The sequence below is a fragment of the Anabrus simplex genome, chromosome 2 (assembly GCF_040414725.1).
Source record: "Anabrus simplex isolate iqAnaSimp1 chromosome 2, ASM4041472v1, whole genome shotgun sequence".
Classification (NCBI taxonomy): Eukaryota; Metazoa; Arthropoda; class Insecta; order Orthoptera; family Tettigoniidae; genus Anabrus; species Anabrus simplex.
Window position 1 is genome coordinate 1,207,118,025 of NC_090266.1, and position 18,177 is coordinate 1,207,136,201.

Sequence of the window (18,177 nt, forward strand, 5' to 3'; positions counted from 1 at the left end):
AGTAGTTAGTGGGACGTAAAGCAAATAACATTATTAATATCATACATACATACATACATACATACATACATACATACATACATACTATAACCTTCCTTCCTATGAAATTGTTGCCGGCTGCTGATCCCCGGGTCTTTAACGGGTGATCCCACGAGATATTTCGACATAAAACAAAATAAATATAACTAATGTTAATTAACTAGGTAGGGAAGGAAATAGAATTAAAACACTAAAATAATGAGTGAAAACTATCTTTCAATACTAAATTTATTCTCTCTTTGGCATAAAAACATCACTGGAACAAATTAAATGGAAAATCAATAACAATAAAAACGCTATGTCATCTGACGACACAAATGAATGGACGTACCTCTCAGATAAACAAAATCCTCAGTGTCTTTCAAACCTTATCGTCCATCTTGATTAATTCAAATGATAAATTATTTGAATAGTTGGTTTAACATTTCAGAAATATAAACGTTAATTCATTCCTTAATCCCTTACTATTGTTTTTACAAATTGATGTTTGGGGTTTCTTAATGAAGGTAAACATTCAACATAATTACACAATCACTACCTTTAAACGACCTGTGATAAATAACTTAATTCACCAATAAAAACATGGTTTCGCTGCACTATTTATCCTACTAATTAGCTAGAACTGGACTGCAATCAACCGAGGACCTCAGACATAAAATCACCCCATGAGCAAGCATCATTGAAAAATCATAACGGAACGAACGCCATTAACCAGATGTCATATTAATCCTAAATTATACGAAATCAATAAACTGCAATACACAAACCATCATTCATTAAATTGAATACTAAATTGAAATGCATGAATGTGCACGTATGTAGCGAAGTATCCTAAGTAAAAGAACAGCAACAGGAAAACAAAGAAACCCCCAAACTTACATACCCACGCCTGAAGTATCAACCTTGTGGAATAAATCCATGACAACAGGCAAGACATACACTACAGCCACAGAGATGAATCTGTGTTGTTCAAACATGTGTTATAAATACAATAATACTCCAACATATAAGAAATTAAATCCAAGCTGCAGCAACCTTCAATGAGTTAACCATAACAAGTGACGTGGGCGAGGAGTGAGCCGATGTCCTGGTGGACAGAAGAAACAGCCTATCTGAAGTCCCTACATTCCTGAATCTGCCTTACGTTATCAACGTTTGACAAAACTGAATCAGTGCTGTGTACCTTCTCCGTTGAATAGGTGATCTTATTATTTTGAAAACCATATAGCATACTTTAAAAGACCCCTAACAAATCATTTCTCAAACGAACACGGATGTATGTATGTATGTATGTATGTATGTATGTATGTATGTATGTATGTATGTATGTATGTATTGGGGACTCTCTTTATCTTATCACTGACACATGAACACTTGTGTAAAATATATAGGCGAACTCCCCGATCAACTAATTAACATTTCCTCCTATTCTGATACACGACCTTCCTCAAGGCACTTCTCATAACATCTGGTGCCTACTTCAACAGGAATAAATTCTTCTATTATTTCATTTTTACTCATATTTCATTCCATATCCACACGTACTATTTCTACACTCAAGTACGGGACAAATTTGAATCTATCTGCAATCACTGTGTCGTATTCATCTTAACCCTCCTGTTACTTTCCTTACACGTACCGTTCCATTGACTTATGGAAGACAATATTCTATGCGTCCCTAGTTAAGCATTCTTTTTGTAATTTGCCTTTACGTCGCACCGACACAGATAGGTTTTATGGCGACGAAGGGTAAGGAAAGGGCTAGGAAATGGAAGGAATCGTTCCGTGGCCTTAATTAAAGTACAGACCCAGCATTTGCCTGGTGTGAAAATGGGAAACCACGGAACACCATCTTCAGGGCTGCCAACAGTGGTGTTCGAACCTACTATCTCTCGGATGAAAACTCATAGCCACGCGCTCCTAACCGCACGGCCAACTCGCCCGGTCCCTAGTTAAGCAACTCGCGGGAAAATCAAACAGGCATTCCTAACACAGCACTATTATCTTACTTTAAATAAAATCTCAGCATACTGGTGGACTGCTAACTTAAATATTTCACCCAGCTATGGGTGTTCACTGGTTCACCTTATTATCATGGTTAACATGAAGACCATAACCAAATGCAATAAACTATCACGTAACTATATAACGTTTGTGATGTCCCTGGTTACACTCCATTCTAAGATAAAACACGCTTATATCTCACAATGAGTTCGCTGAGGACACTATATTCCAAACACACACAAAAAATGTATCACCCCATAAATCTAATTATGCACAACAAAACGCCTAAAGTCCCTCGCTACCATGAAATAAAGAAAAATGACACACATTACATATTTGCACTACTTAAAAGACAAACTGTTTACAGGCCATAATATCAGAAATACTCAGCCGATTCCGGAAACGTCCATTGTTCTTCTAAGGAATGTTGTTCCACCACTGAGCTATCGGGAAAAGGGCCCAGCTGCGGTAAAATCTACTCCATCACGATACTGCTCTTATCATTGAGGTCCTCCTTCACTTGTAGCTATTGATGATGGTCACTGTCATTCTTGGTACAGTTTATTAACCGCGACCCGTGCGACGATAAAGTTCACTGAACAATAAGGAAAGATATCAGTTATTAATCGGCACCAACACAGTTTATACATCAATAATTAAGCTATGCTACTATTGAATGCGAATTGAAGGACAGTTCTGTTCTGCACAACTATCTCATGCCGCACAGTTTAATTACTGCACTGCACACTATTTCGCCAGTAAAATGCTATCTCACTAGTAAAATTAAATTATCAATGTCCTTGTTTCCCATATTTGGGTAATGCTATCAGAAAACGTTTATGCATAATATCACTGTCATTGCCCAAGAAATTCTATTGCTCAGGCTATCCACCACGTGTTTGAACTGAACACGGAACACGTCTTTCCTGATCACGACCAGATCACAGTGTGTGTGGTCTACTTTGCGCGCTGCCTCACTGCTTCCTGTAGTAGCCTGCGCGCCCTTAAACCGGATTGCATCCTATTACAACATGAACGTACACATCTTCTAAGTATACAACGCTTAATATTTACTTTCTATACATAATTTACAACATCATCTCTCATATTTCAATGTTCCCCTCGAGCTTTTAAGTCATCCAAACAATCATTTCACACTGGTATTGGCACCACTGCATCAAATCTCCTTGTGCAATAATTAGCACCACTCCTATTTGCTACTTCAAATTCTCCGCCAGTTGATGAAAATAGTCCCCTTTACGTCTGATATATTTGCTTACTCACTCTTGACACTTACGGAAAACTACTGCGACCCAATTTCTTCATATCCTTGATTAGCCACATGCGGCTATCCAGTGCCAAGGTTCTGCTGCCCGGTGTCGCAACAACCGGCTGCAACTTGCCACACGTGGCTATCCAGTGCCAAGATTCCGCTGCCCGGTGTCGTAACATCCAGCTGCAACTTGCCACACGTGTCTATCCAGTGCCAAGATTCTGCTGCCCGGTGTCGTAACACCGGCTGCAACTTGCCACACGTGTCTATCCAGTGCCAAGATTTTGCTGCCCGGTGTCCTAACACCGGCTGCAACTTGCCACACGTGGCTATCCAGTGCCAAGATTCCGCTGCCCGGTGTCGTAACATCCGGCTGCAATTTGCCACACGTGTCTATCCAGTGCCAAGATTCTGCTGCCCGGTGTCGTAACACCGGCTGCAACTTGCCACACGTGGCTATCCAGTGCCAAGATTCTGCTTCCCGGTGTCGTAACATCCGGCTGCAACTTGCCAATATTTACATTACATTCCTTTACTTAAAAATTCACCTTCAATAAACCAATGACAATGAACCAGTCGGGTTAAATAAATGCATACATACACACTGCACACATCTGCTGCATGATCATTTATGTACCTTATATATATATGTATGTGTTTATGTATGTATTGCACCCGTAACTAGGTCTGCCGGTGAAGAAGAGACACCCCAGGGGTGCTCAGTTCGACAGGATTACTGACTAAATGAATACAAGTGGCAGGATTTGATACGAGTTTCGGAAAATAAGAATACTTGATGTTCAGAAAATCATACCACATTTTTATTCAAATAAAATAAAACTTTTACCATCCTGATATCTATGATTATGGGAAATGATCGCTACGTTACGTTAATTTACTGCTGAAGTGACATAAAAATAAAACTAACAAATGGGGTGGTACACGTGACTTAGTTTTTCCCTGCAATTCTAACAGAGTGTTGAACATTACACATTTTCGTTTGTTAATATTAATTTAATAATTTGAAATTCATTTAAACTGGAAAGATGAGATTGGTGCTCGCATTCCTCGAGCAATCTGGAAAACAAATTAAATTTTAATGAAGTGTATGAGATAAAATATTCAAAATTAAAAAGTTTCATCTTTTATCAAAATATTAGTGAAACGATGTTCATCAAACTTTTATTAACATTTGACTGAAACATGAATCTGCTTATTTTATGTAAAAAATTAATTCGAGACGTCGAGAATATCTGTTCAAATTCTTTCCCACTTATCTCCTCGTGAGAACTAACAACTAATTTTACTATCGCGTGGTCATTATAAGAAACTGAAATTATCATTATTACACCTCAAAATTATCACTACCGGGCGAGTTGGCTGTGCGCGTAGAGGCGCGCGGCTGTGACCTTGCATCCGGGAGATAGTAGGTTCGAATCCCACTATCGGCAGCCCTGAAGGGTGGTTTTCCGTGGTTTCCCATTTTCACACCAGGCAAATGCTGGGGCTGTACCTTAATTAAGGCCACGGCCGCTTCCTTCCAACTCCTAGGCCTTTCCTATCCCATCGTCGCCATAAGACCTATCTGTGTCGGTGCGACGTAAAGCCCCTAGCAAAAAAATATATATCACTAAATCAAAAATAATTCATCGATGTGCGAATCCTGCCCAAGATTATAAATAAAATGCCACTAAAGTGTCACACATCACATCAGAAATGCAGAAGTAATATCTTATCACTAGAAAATCTTACTAATTCTACAACTAACTACTGGAAAATTCCAAAATAAGAAATATTTGCAGTATCTACATTTCACATCCATAAGGTCCATTTAGAAATGTCATTGAAAATGAGATGTCTCCACGTGAGGACGAATTATAGCGATGAAAAATGAGCTCGCCTGGTATCGAACTATAATATTATTAGGATATTTATTTGAGGATCTGTTTTCCAGACTTAAGGTTCTCAAGTAAGATTTACACATACATTAGAAACATCGAATTACTGACTCGCATGAGTTATATCAGGATAAGCTTATTCCAAAATATTAAGGCTGAATTATGGATTACATCGATCGACATAGACTTATTATTATCATCATCGGAAGACATTACTACAATAACTACACCTCGTATAATGTCGAAGAACCTTTATCTCCATTTCTTACAATGATCAACATCATGTACAAAAATATCGTCGCACTAACACGTGACAATTCAATATCAAAAAGACTCATATCACATGTACTAATTCCACATAAATTCACATACAATAACATTATAATGACGACTAATATTCATCACAACGACATATCACACAATGTGTAGTCAGAAAATTCTGTAAGAACCTGTTATCTTCCAGAAACAAGTCTTATTCCCATTAAATTCGTCTCTATGACTAAATAATCCATTAATGATTATATCACCGCGCATGTACACCTAATCATTTCATTATCTCAATTCGGAATTAATATCCTGATGACATGCTATCATTACCACGAGGCACGAATATAAGTCCAAATATTATGAAAATATTAAAAATATTGGGAAAATATTACCTCGATAAATTAATCTGACACAGATTATCTCACTAATATAATGACATTCGTACAATAAGAAAGGGTGGTTCCGATAACATATGGATAACTTCAATTGGCCTGTCATTTCCGAACTCAACAACACGAGGTCAAGAATCTGAACAAGTACACGGATTAAGTTCCCAGTCCTATCTGACATATTAGGAAATAATCAATGAAATATCGTGAAAATGAAATCAACTATAGACTATAAGACCATTCCAAAGAAGGAATAAGATTAGAAATAAAGAGCTACAGAGAACAGATATAAATAAGACGTTGTCGACTTAACTTATACTGTAGTCTTCATGTTGAACTCCTGGGGTCCTCAATCAAATATTCTAGGGCTGAAATCCTTGCATTTCTCCTTTGTTGGCGCCAGTCTATCGACTTATAAACTCATGATGGAATGCGTGTAGTCTCTGGCATGAACTTCCATCTTCTGGCGATGAATAATATAGAGGTCCTCTTTCACGTTACACTCCTTCATGATATTGCTGAAACTTGTACAGAATAAATTAAGAAAAATCCTGAGCACAATCTTGCAAGTTGTTATAGAAAGACACGTACTATTATCAGTTATCTGGTATTTTCGACGTCTGCTGTTTACACTAATTATAATCATAGGCTGGCACAATTTGAAGTAAGAGCTGAACGCTGGAAATGCGTCCACTATCCTTGTTGATGGCAGTATCTCCACTGTCGTTCTGCGACGAAGTGAGCTGAAGTGAACAGCAGTCAGATGTGAAGCGAAGTGAGGCGAAGTGAACGAAGTGACAGAAGTGAGAACTTGTATGCGTATGACTCGCTTTAAGTACCGTAGTACTCCACTCGTCGTAGGAAGTAGATTCAATTCAAGTACTGAATTCTTATCGGTTTCATTAATTAAATTCACCTTATTTTCTGCCAGTATACCGTTCACATAAAATAAAATTCAGTTACTAATTATTACAATTCATACGTGATATAATTAACACTGTCCAGTCAAATATCATTATTGTACGCCTTCATAATTATACACATCGCGCCGTCGAAGGTATTAAAAATATTTCCTTTGCTTTAAATCCAACTCGACTGCAGGCGAATATATTCTAGCTATTTTCATCTCTCGTTTTATTTTTATTTTTATTTTCCGAGCCAGCTAGACTCCCCCTTCAGGTTAGAAAACACATTGCCACCTGGCTCAAGGACACACGCGCGCCATGCCGACAAAAACTAGACTCGTGACACCCTGGCACATATTCAACCAGCTAAGACCAGCATACGGTCACATCATGTATGTATGTAGGGTGTTGGAGAGCACAAAGAATAACTTACCTTAAAGGGGATAGTAGGTCTCATGTCCGCCGATATCAGACATTGGTGCTGGAGGATGTTTTGCAAGCTAATTCTTTTTGCCACTTTACGTCGATTGCTACTGGCTAGTGTGGTATCGCCTGATCGCACATGCGTCGATTTCTTCCCTTAGGGACATTTCAGATAGCTCGTGTATGACACACTCATTGAATCAGACGACGATCTTTTCCCAAGAATTGCTGCAGCATCTGAACAATACGTGATACGCCGGGAGTTTTTCGACTGATCGTTTTCTCCCTAGTGAGATATTAATTTCACCTAATAGTGTGGTTGAGCCCAAGTTGACGAGTTTGATCCTGACTCAGTATCATGATATTTGAATGTACTCAAATACTCCAGCTTCGTGTCGGTAATTTTACTGGCACGTAAACAGACTCTTGCGGTACAATGAATCCCACCCTGATTGAAGTGGTCCTCTAGGAATTAAAGATAGCATTCTTAAGGCTGGCACAGTCGTTTAATTTTTTATTTTTCGTTCTCCTCCAGATGATTTTAGTGTAAGTTGAAACTGACAAATCCGAATTACTACAAGTTCGTGTCAGAGCAGAATAAATATTGCACTTATCATGCGAAACTTTACTTGGGTTCTCTCTACCATGAATAGTTTAAGACTATCTGGAATATAGGGAAGGTTGGGGCGATTTCACTAGGGTTAAATGTCATGAGGTTTGGAGGCGCGGCTGTTAGAAAAATTACGATTAGCGTTTAGCGTTTTACTACACACTTGCTTCACTTAATTGGTTCCCTTTACTTAACAAATTGTTCCAACATCACGCACACTCGGTAGACACAAATTTAGCCTTGAGCGGTGAAAAGCATATCACGTGACCTCACATACGCTTTTACTGCATAGGGTGAGGAGAGAAATAAAACATGATGACGACTTGAGATCGCCACAATGCCAGGCTGAATAACATTCAGAATCTATTCCAATTAATATCTTCAAAATAACACATAACGTAGGAATGACACCGGCTACTTGTATACACAATAATTATATACACGTAAAGCACAATTTTCACGGGGACATCTCTCGCTTGATTGATGAATGATTTACATGTCAAATTGAATCGCTACCCTGATGTATTTTACGACAATATTTCCGGAAAGTTCAGTTCACTGCTACCCGTGTTTAATGTAGTAATGCAGTTTTCTCTGCCCTAACTGCTGGGGCTGCTCATGGCGTACGCTTGCGTTGCCAGCCTCGACCGCAGTACACATTAAACGTAAATCACTCAAATGTTACGCCTGTAAATATTGGCATTCCTTGCACGTTCCTTCTGGCATGTTAACTTGTTTTGCTACCTGGTGGTATGTCGGAACTTCGTTAGATATCGCCTGTATATAATTTTCCATATTGATGACATTAACTACGGCATTTGTCCTCTCTTTAGGTTGGCGATAGATCCTTAAGTGAGCGGGGTTATGGACTGCCTCATACGTCTTCTCTGGAAACTGGACTTTATATGATTTGTCCCCAAAGACTTTAACAATTCTGTATGGACCAATAAACAAGGGTGCTAATTTAGCATAAAATTTTCTGATGGGTTCAGATGCAGTCGGATTTTTGAGCAACACAAACTCATTGAATTTCGATAGTCTGTGAAATTTTTTGTCCTGAACCCTCCTCAGACGTGTTTCGGCATGATTCTTTAAACACTCTGCGGCCAGTTTTATGTTCTCCTGTAGATTGGTTCTAACGCCACCTGGACATCGAATAATGTTGTCCGATATTCTGATAGTGTATTTACTAAAATGGAGCGCTGATGGAATTTGTGCTGTGACTTCGTGAGTTTTTCAGTTAGAAAACAACATTATTATGGGTAATACATATATCCATTTCCAATGGGTTTTTCCGCAAAATATCCCAAAGATTTTAGTCAAACCTTGAATCATCGGTTCAGCAGGGTTACTGGACGGGTGCCCAACAGAGGTCAACACAAATTTGATGCCTAATTGAACCTTAGCCTGCTGGAATTCATTTGAGGTAAACTGAGAGCCGTGATCTGTCAGTAGTGTTTAAGTTTTACCTATATGTGAATTTGCCTTCTTGATCGCATACAAGGTAACATACCTTGAAAAGACGTCTACTGTGACAACAATATTACGGTTACCACTTTTAGATGTCGGAACCATCGGGTTTCGGAATGACTACGAGAGGATTAATCAATGGTGTACTAACTTTCAGGACAATCCCATATTTTTCTATCTGTTCTATGATCTATCATTCCCGAGAATGATATTTCTCAGGGATAGGGTAAGCCTTCTTTTTGAAAGGGAACCGGTATGTTACTAATAGTGAATATTTGAATTCCGGAATCAAATAGATGTTTGTATTTCAACAACATGTCTCGAATTTGAACTCGTTCTTTTTCTGATCCTATGGCTTCCTGAGCTTTGATGTTGATTAAATCAAATGGATGTGCTTTCCTTTCGCCTTCTTCTAAAATCTTGTCCACGGCCATATGAATCTCTTCTATGATCTCTTGACCATTTTGATCCGTCGGAGACAAGGCGTGGTTTTCAATGTGCAAAATACATTGATCATCTATCCCACAGGAGTTGAACGGAGCAACCTCACAAAAATCAGCTTTCTTTAAGGGAATTTGGTTAGCATTCATATCAATTTTAGCCTAATAAGATAGCAAAATTTTGGCTCCAAGAAAAATATTATATTTAATTTGGGACACGGCCAAAAATGAATGTGAAAATTTTGTTCTCCCAGTTTCAACATCGAAAAATATTTGCTGCTTACACATGGCTGTTCTGTCAGGGAGAATGCCTCGGATTTTGACATGTGATACCGGGATTATGGGAATTTCTTTAACATCTTTAAGATCATCCTGGAACAATGTCGCAATCACACTAATTGATGATCCAGTATCCAATAAGACATTTATATTTACATCACAAATACGGGCCAAAATTATAGTCAATATAGTTGGTGTTCCAGAATTTAATTGCTCCTTTTCCTCTAACAGGTCATCGGACTTGGTCATCCACGAGTCAATTTGAACTAAAATCCACTCTTGACATTGATTAAGGCTAGTATTGAGTGAATTGGGATTAACTTCCACTAGATCATGACAGTCTCTTTAATCGCGCCTTCGTCGTGTACTGGTCCATTACTATTTTGAGTTTAGTCCTGCTCTCTCCTTCTGTCTTCCTGATTTGAAGACTCTCAGCACCTACGATATGAAAATTGGTGTTCTGGCCTTTTATTGCCTGCTTCAACCTTTCCTTCTCCTGGGCTACGTGTTGAAGATCGTTCAGATATCTTTACTTCTCTCCAGCATGGTGGTCTCTTTCTCCCTTGATTGATGGAAGTCCAGATTTCTCCTTCAATTTTGTCGGTAGTTCTCCGGATATTTGTTCGAGAATATTCCAATTCTCTGCAGTTTCTCTGCCTGGAGAATGGCGATCGAAACGTGGTATATTTTCATCATAATATCTTCTCCAAATTCTTCCAATACTTTAATCACTCCGATTTTCTGGTATATACGGATTATGAACTTCATTCTCCTCTTCTCTGCGAGTTATTGTAACCTGATGAATTTGATGCTCCTGAATTCTAATATTACGTACAGGCTCCTCAGATGTCATGTCTAATTGTCGCAAGAATGACTGCCTGAATTGTGGATTGACGTTAGAAGCTATCATAATCCTCCGAGCATCGGTCGGTAGTTGACGAATGATGACTTTGACGAGTTCCTTTTCGGCTGGAGGTGAATCCATTTTTCGGAGCATACTTAATTGACTAGCAAAGAACTCCGAATATTTGGTTGGCAGTGATGATGCATACCTTCTTTCACTAAGCTCTGACTTGAGATTGTGTTGAACATCACTGCTCCAATATTTCTCTAAGAACGCTTTTTTGAAGCTTTCAATGTCATCGAACAGAATTGTCTAAATATTGCTCTGTTACACCGAGTTGCCGTTCGGGAGGTACATTTTCATCGCGGAAATAATCCTGATGTTCATTAATAAACACCTTAGGTGTAATTTCTCTCACATAGTTAAACTTTTTCGATCGATCTTCCCTTAGTCGCCCGGTGTAGAAAGCCAACAATAACGGCCGAGAGGATTCTTCGTGCTGACCACATGGCACCTCGTAACCTGCAGACCTTCGGACTGAGCAGCGGTCGCTTGGTAGGCTAAGGCCCTTCTGGGCTATAGTGCTATGGGGTTAGTTTTTATGGTTAGTTCTTTCTGCAGTCGTATAATATTCCAAATCTGTAGTTGACCTAAAAAACTAAAAATGGGCAAGTACCAACAAAGGAAACTGTCTAATGTAAAATTTTCATGAACGCCTTTCAAGGCATACTTAAAGTCAGTCATCTGACATATTGAGATATTAATTTTTTAAGCATCTTAAGACACAAATACTAATTCCAGTATGTTAATCAGAAACCGGAGTCAGTTGAGAGATTATGAGAAAATCCTTCGATCTTTAAAACATTGAAGCACTTAAGTCTTTATGCTTTTTCAATCGTTAAAATACCAGCGTTCCCCCTATTGTAGCAGTGATCTCCTCAGTTGGAATGCTATACCTTTCCATTACGCTGGTGCTAGTGCGCCGTTGAGACACCACTGCAAGCCCCCTATGTAGGACAATGCAGTGACGTTGTAATAGGGGAAGCCTCCACTTGTATAAATGCTTGCCTTTGGCCTTCGATCTTATTCAGTTCAAACTAATACACTTCATAAATGGATTGATCCTGTCACTAATTTTTTCCTTAAGAAATAAACAAACAATCCTCAGTAAAAGAACAAAAGCACTGACGATGCCGGAATAATCTGGCACTTCGTGATGAACCTGAGATCAGATCAGGAACCACACTTCAAATAAATGACTCTCAAAAATATTTCTAACTACAACCTATTTTATTCCATGCACTCAGGACACTGGAAATTTATTTACAAGGTTATATACGAATCCTAGGCATTATTTTGAGTCCTGAATTTTATGGGGGAAAGAAGGTTGGACTGAATCGCTGATGACCTATCAAATCCTATACTTCTTACAACTGGCGTATGAATTGTGATAGAACATGAATTACCACTTAATTTAATCTTCGTCTGATATTACACCTACGATATATTCCAAAATAACTTTTATCATTCAAAAGACTGGGTAGAAACAGTAAATATTCACAACATTTGTGTTAAAATTAGACAGAATTAGAAATATATCGTGACAGTGCAGTGAATGAAGCAGAACTACTCCGTCCTAGAATTTATCCCATAATATTTTATGAAATTCATAAATGATCCTTCAAATTCTCATTTATCCGGGAGGGCAATAAAATATTAAACTCTTCTTTTTAGAGATTACACGGGGATGGTAACATTCCGGAAGACAAACTTCCGTACTTTTAGTCTATCAGAACGCAATACACATACGTTTACTTCAAATTTACCTGTACCTGGGTAATAATGAAGAAAGAAAATGTTTTAAAACTACTGAAACTAGTAGAACTACAATTCTATGGAAGAATATCGTTATATTTTCTAAATATATTGACAGATAATATTCATGAAAGTGCACTCTTATTTAAGGATGAAACTAGATTACCGTCTACGGTCTGCGAAATTTCTTGCACCTTCATGTGCTTCCTTTACATGCGGGCGGCGCTTACACGTTTAGTGTAACATATTTGCAGTTGCCGATGAATCCCACGCTGATTGAAGAGGTCCTCTTGGGATTAATGATGGCATTCTTAAGGCTGGTAAAATCGTTCAATCCTTGGTCTGTCGTCCTCTTCTAGATGATTTTGGTGTCAGCTGAAACTGACAAACCCGAATTACTATAAGTTCGTGCCAGAGCAGAATAAATATTTCACGTCTCAAGCGAAACTTAATTTGGCTCTCTCGACGATGAATAGTTTAAGAATATCTGGAATATGGGGAACGTTGGAACGGTTTCACTAGGGTTAAATATCGTAAGGTTTGGAAACGTGGCTCTTAAAAACAGTACGATTTGCGTTTTTACTACACACTTGCTTCACATAATTGGTTCACTTTGCTTCAGAAAATCTTCCAACATCGCGCACACTCGGTTGACACAAATTTGGCCTTGAGCGGTGAAAAGCATATTACGTGACCTCGTACACGCCTTCAGTGCATAGGGTGAGAAGGGAAATAAAGCGTGGTGACGACGACTTGAGCTCGCAACAACACCTGGTTGAAGAAAATTCAGAATCTATTCCCACTAATACCTTCAAAATACCATATAACCTAGGAATGACACCGGTTATTAGAAAACACATACTTATATACACAGAAAGCACAATTTTTACGGGGAAATTATGTTCTGATTTCTTATGATATTCAAACGAAGCGCTAGCTCCTGTGAAGAAATTATACGGGTAGGATTCTTCAGGTCGTCTGTCTCCAAATTTCAGTTGATTCAAACCATAATCTTTTACGTCACCGACAATGTCATCTACTACTACAGTAAGGTTTCTCTCTTAGTTTTACCTTTCATTTTCTACGTTTTCATATGCTTTCTTGATTATTATAACGAGGATGAAACCAAATGTTAAGAACTTTCTTAGAACTTCTTGTTATTCTAGAAGATTCATGACCTACATTGTTCGCAATATTTTCTGAGGAATGTCCTATTACATGGGAGAATTTGAGGGAGTGAGTAAGAAATACGCTTCCGATATAGTATTTTCTGCGTGCTTTCCTCTCTTTAGTCCAAATTCTTGATAATAATAAATGTGAATAGAATTAATCGGGGACACACGTAACTGTAATGTCTTCACCGCCATAGGAAAGAAACTCAGTTCCTAAAGCGTAATGTCATAATGCTATCTGAGGACAAGGATTTTATCCTATTTAAAAAAATCAAGATCTCATTGTACATACATACACAGTATATTGCTGAGTGGTATAAATTACATGTTCTTCCGTTAATAAGCATCACTCTATTCGTAACATTTACCGTTAATCTACCAACATTGTGCTGCCCGTTACTGTTTTAATTTTGAAATAAATAGCTTGATAAAAATAATTGATGTATCCTTAAATGAATAATAATCTCCTGAATCTAAATATTCTGTTATGAATATAACGATACAGATGCAGATTGCCTTTCTCGAGATTTAGTACCCCTTGATGAGCATGGCCTGTATCGACAGATCTGAGTACCTACTTCGCATGTTTAAAAACAATTTTGTATTGGTATATGAATTCACTAAAACTGATAATAAAATTAGTTTGTTTTTTAATGAGTTAGTAACAATAATAATGAAAACACGTCTCTTCCTCTATTCCTATTTACTATCCCTTAGGAAATTTTCTCTATAACAATTTTTGTGAGGATGTTGTTTGTGTGAAGTATAGTTCTTAATTTTGAAGGGATTTGGGAACATAGCTCACGAAGACAATACCATGCTAATAGAATAACTTCGTGTATTGGAAAGAAAAGTGAATTTCCATAAACCTGCGTACTGCAATCCAAGGTAGAGATGCTATGTAGCTGCTGCAGCTATCTGTCAAGTTTTTAAACGGTGCAATGAAGCTATTTGTATAAGAAGTCTTAGTTCCAACTGTGATTTATTTTAGCTCCGAGAGTTGGGAAGGGTTTACGTATTACTTCATTTATGTTCATGTGATTATGAGTAAAGAATGCTCAGTGAGTCGATTCATTACGTAAAAGCGTATGTGAGTGCAACCGTCTTAAGCTTAAAGATTCACTCAGAAATCTTCTTGGAGAAGGAAGGGAACTGATGTTTAGTGCAGACGACCAATAATTCGTGTTTGGCCAACTCTTCATTGAAGGGGCGCACCATAGTAAAGGAGAGAAGCTGTATTATTCGAAGGTCAGAGGTTTAAATACCGTTGCCGCTAAAGGCTATTTGTTGTCATTTTTCCCGGCATAGATATCTGGATAGAAGTAATTTTCCATAGACAAAGAAACTGTAATTCGGAGGTGTTGAATAACAATTAGGTTAAATTACGTAGGGAATGTAATAGAAAAAATAAATGATTTACAAATGTCGAGATATGGTGATCTATATAAGAGGTGACAAAGTAAAATATTTAGAGAGAAAAGTAAAACAGCAGTAAAGCACGAGTAGGTTGCCCGTGTGGTTAGCGTCGCCTAGTTCTGAGCTTGCACTCGGCAGATAGTGGGTTCACACTCCACTTTCACCAGCCGTGAAGACGGTTTTGCATAGTCTCCCATTATCACTCCAGGAAAATTCTGGAGCTGTACCTTATTTTAAGGCTACGGCCTCTTCCTTCCATGTTCTAGCAGTTTCTTCTCCAGGTGACACAATATATAACGTGTCTGAGTTGGTGCGAATTTCAACTACTAGCAAAACAAGAAATCAACAACAATAAAATGGCATTCACAGGCAAGAATAACGTATTGATATGCATCTCATGTGTTATTTATATCTGTGATTTTCTTTCACTGGGAATAGTAACTTTAATGCTGATTTCCCACATCTGAATATAATGAATTATCTTCATAAACAGTTTTGATTTAGTTCTATGTCTACTATATCACGACCATGTTTAGAGCAACCAGACTATTATATTTCTATGCGACCAGCTCCGTGAGCAGAGTCAGAAAGGCAGGCTCTAACGTGACGTGGCGTGGAAAACCTTCAACATGATGTTCATGCAAGTGGAAATTTAATAAAACAGAGACCTAACTCACAGAACTTTTAATGAAATAACGCAAGAAAAAGTCATATGAGTAAGTCAGACCGTTTCAGGAGTTGACGTAATCATTGAATTCCACGTGTTAGGATTGAAAATAAGATGTTCCGCCGCATTCTCTGTATTTCTTATAATTTACAGGAAATATTCAGATGTGTTCAGTAATTTCCACACCCGAAGCAGTGCTCGGTATGATCGAGATAAATCATAATAATAAAACTTGGTAGACGATTTTGCCATTTCTTATTATTCTTATGCTTCTTCTTATTGCCTGCTCGTTGTCCCATTTCATTTGGCTTCGGCTCTACTACTGTAGTTTGAATTCATCTATTATTTCTCTCGGATTATCGCTGGATTTAGTTGGACTTCCTCAAAGTTCCTTATTTATGACGGGCATCCGAATTTGTCGAAGTCTTCATCGGTCCCTCCCTTGAATTTTAATTTCCATTGTTGTCCGAATTATATGATATTCTGGTCTCCTAAAGTCATGGACTTGTCATATGAACCCACTCTCCGTGAGTGTAAGCAATGGACCTGACTTAGAAACTGCCACGAAAATGGTTGTTTTTCAATTCTGTCCGATAGACTAAATTGACCCATCTAAGCTGCATGTACCTTATAAGCACGCTTCCTTACAGGCCAACATTCCATACAGTACGACATGACTCACATTATTGCTGTTAACTCGATACTTGATAACATGAGCACAAATTCGCAAAATAATATAGCTGATACGGACTGTAACGACATCAAGAGCATAATTTGGACGGTTTTCAATTTCAAAATCAATATTTGCCAGCTAATACAGTACAAACTTGCGTATATGAAACGGTTTTATTAACGTTGAAGTATTTCTGATTCTAACTGTGCAGAAGGTAACTGAACTGAACTTGATCTCAAATATTATACACCATCGTTAGGGAGTAATAACCGTTATCTAGTGACTGCCTTGGTGTGGATACTGGACATCATAGAATAGGGACATACGCAAAGTCGGGGTATGTTAGTTGCTGTATTATTATTACATACAGATAAGACAGGTGGTTACGAAGCTAGGAGGATACTCGTAATGAGGAGATAAAGGCTAAGTTAGGAATATGGTCCACGGATGAAGCTGTATGCTTAAATCACGTAAGGTGAAAGGAGGAGAATTTTCTTCTTGCTGGTGGTATAGTAACAAATACGAACACATCGTGGGTTTCGGACGACCGAAGGATAGGAATGAGATAGGATTGAGAAGGTAGTGACCATGGCATAATTTAAGGCACAACCCCAGCATTTACCTGGTGTGAAATCGGTAAACCATGGAAAATCACCTACAGGGCTGCCGGCGGTGGGATTTGAACTCCTACCTCCCAAATGCAAGGTCTCTCCCTCTATGATAGGAGGAGGATAATTAATTTAGGAGAAGAATGGACTAGGCATGGAAGTTAACATAATTAGAGGGAGGCCAAGCCAGCGGCGGCTATATTCAATTTTCATGATTTAGAGGTAAGAGATGTGGAACGAAACGAGGGAAACGAAAGGATTGTGAAGGCACTTACAAGGGGGTATTCCGTACTCATCACTACCGATTTCGCTCAAATTTATAGAACATGCAGGGCTTGGCTAGAAATGAAAGTACCCAAAGTGGGAACACCAGATGGCCAAGCGTAAAGAAAATAAAAATATAAATGTTGACGTGGATCTCGCACCGTATAAGTCACTTACGTTAGTGCACACGCCGAGCAGTTGTTGACGTAGCGGTAAGAGCTCGGACAGGTAATTCGATGGGCGTGGGTTCGACTCGCCGTCAACTTTTATATTATTCATGTTCCAATTAAGCAAAGATGTGAATAAGGCATAGCAAAGGTAAAATTTGGGAGTTCATTATCAGACTTTTTTATTCCGGCGCCAAGAATCTATTGTTTTTGTACAGCCGGCAGGAGGAACCTTCACTTGTCAGGTGAAAACGAATCTTACAGTGAAACGACTATTCATGTTTATGGCACATTCCCCAAGGAGGGGAGATAGCCAATGAAGGAGAAAATAGAAGAATTTCTGTTTCAACACGTCGGGAAAGTTCGCAACTCCAAATTTTCTACAATTGTGCGTTCATTAAAAAAATGACGTCCTAGCCTTTTGCATATAAATAAATAAGTAAATAAATTAAAATAAATGAATAGTATAAAAAATGAGAAAATTATTCTCGACACGGGGAGTCGAACCCACCGCCATCGAATTACCAATCCGATATCTCACCGCTACGCCAACA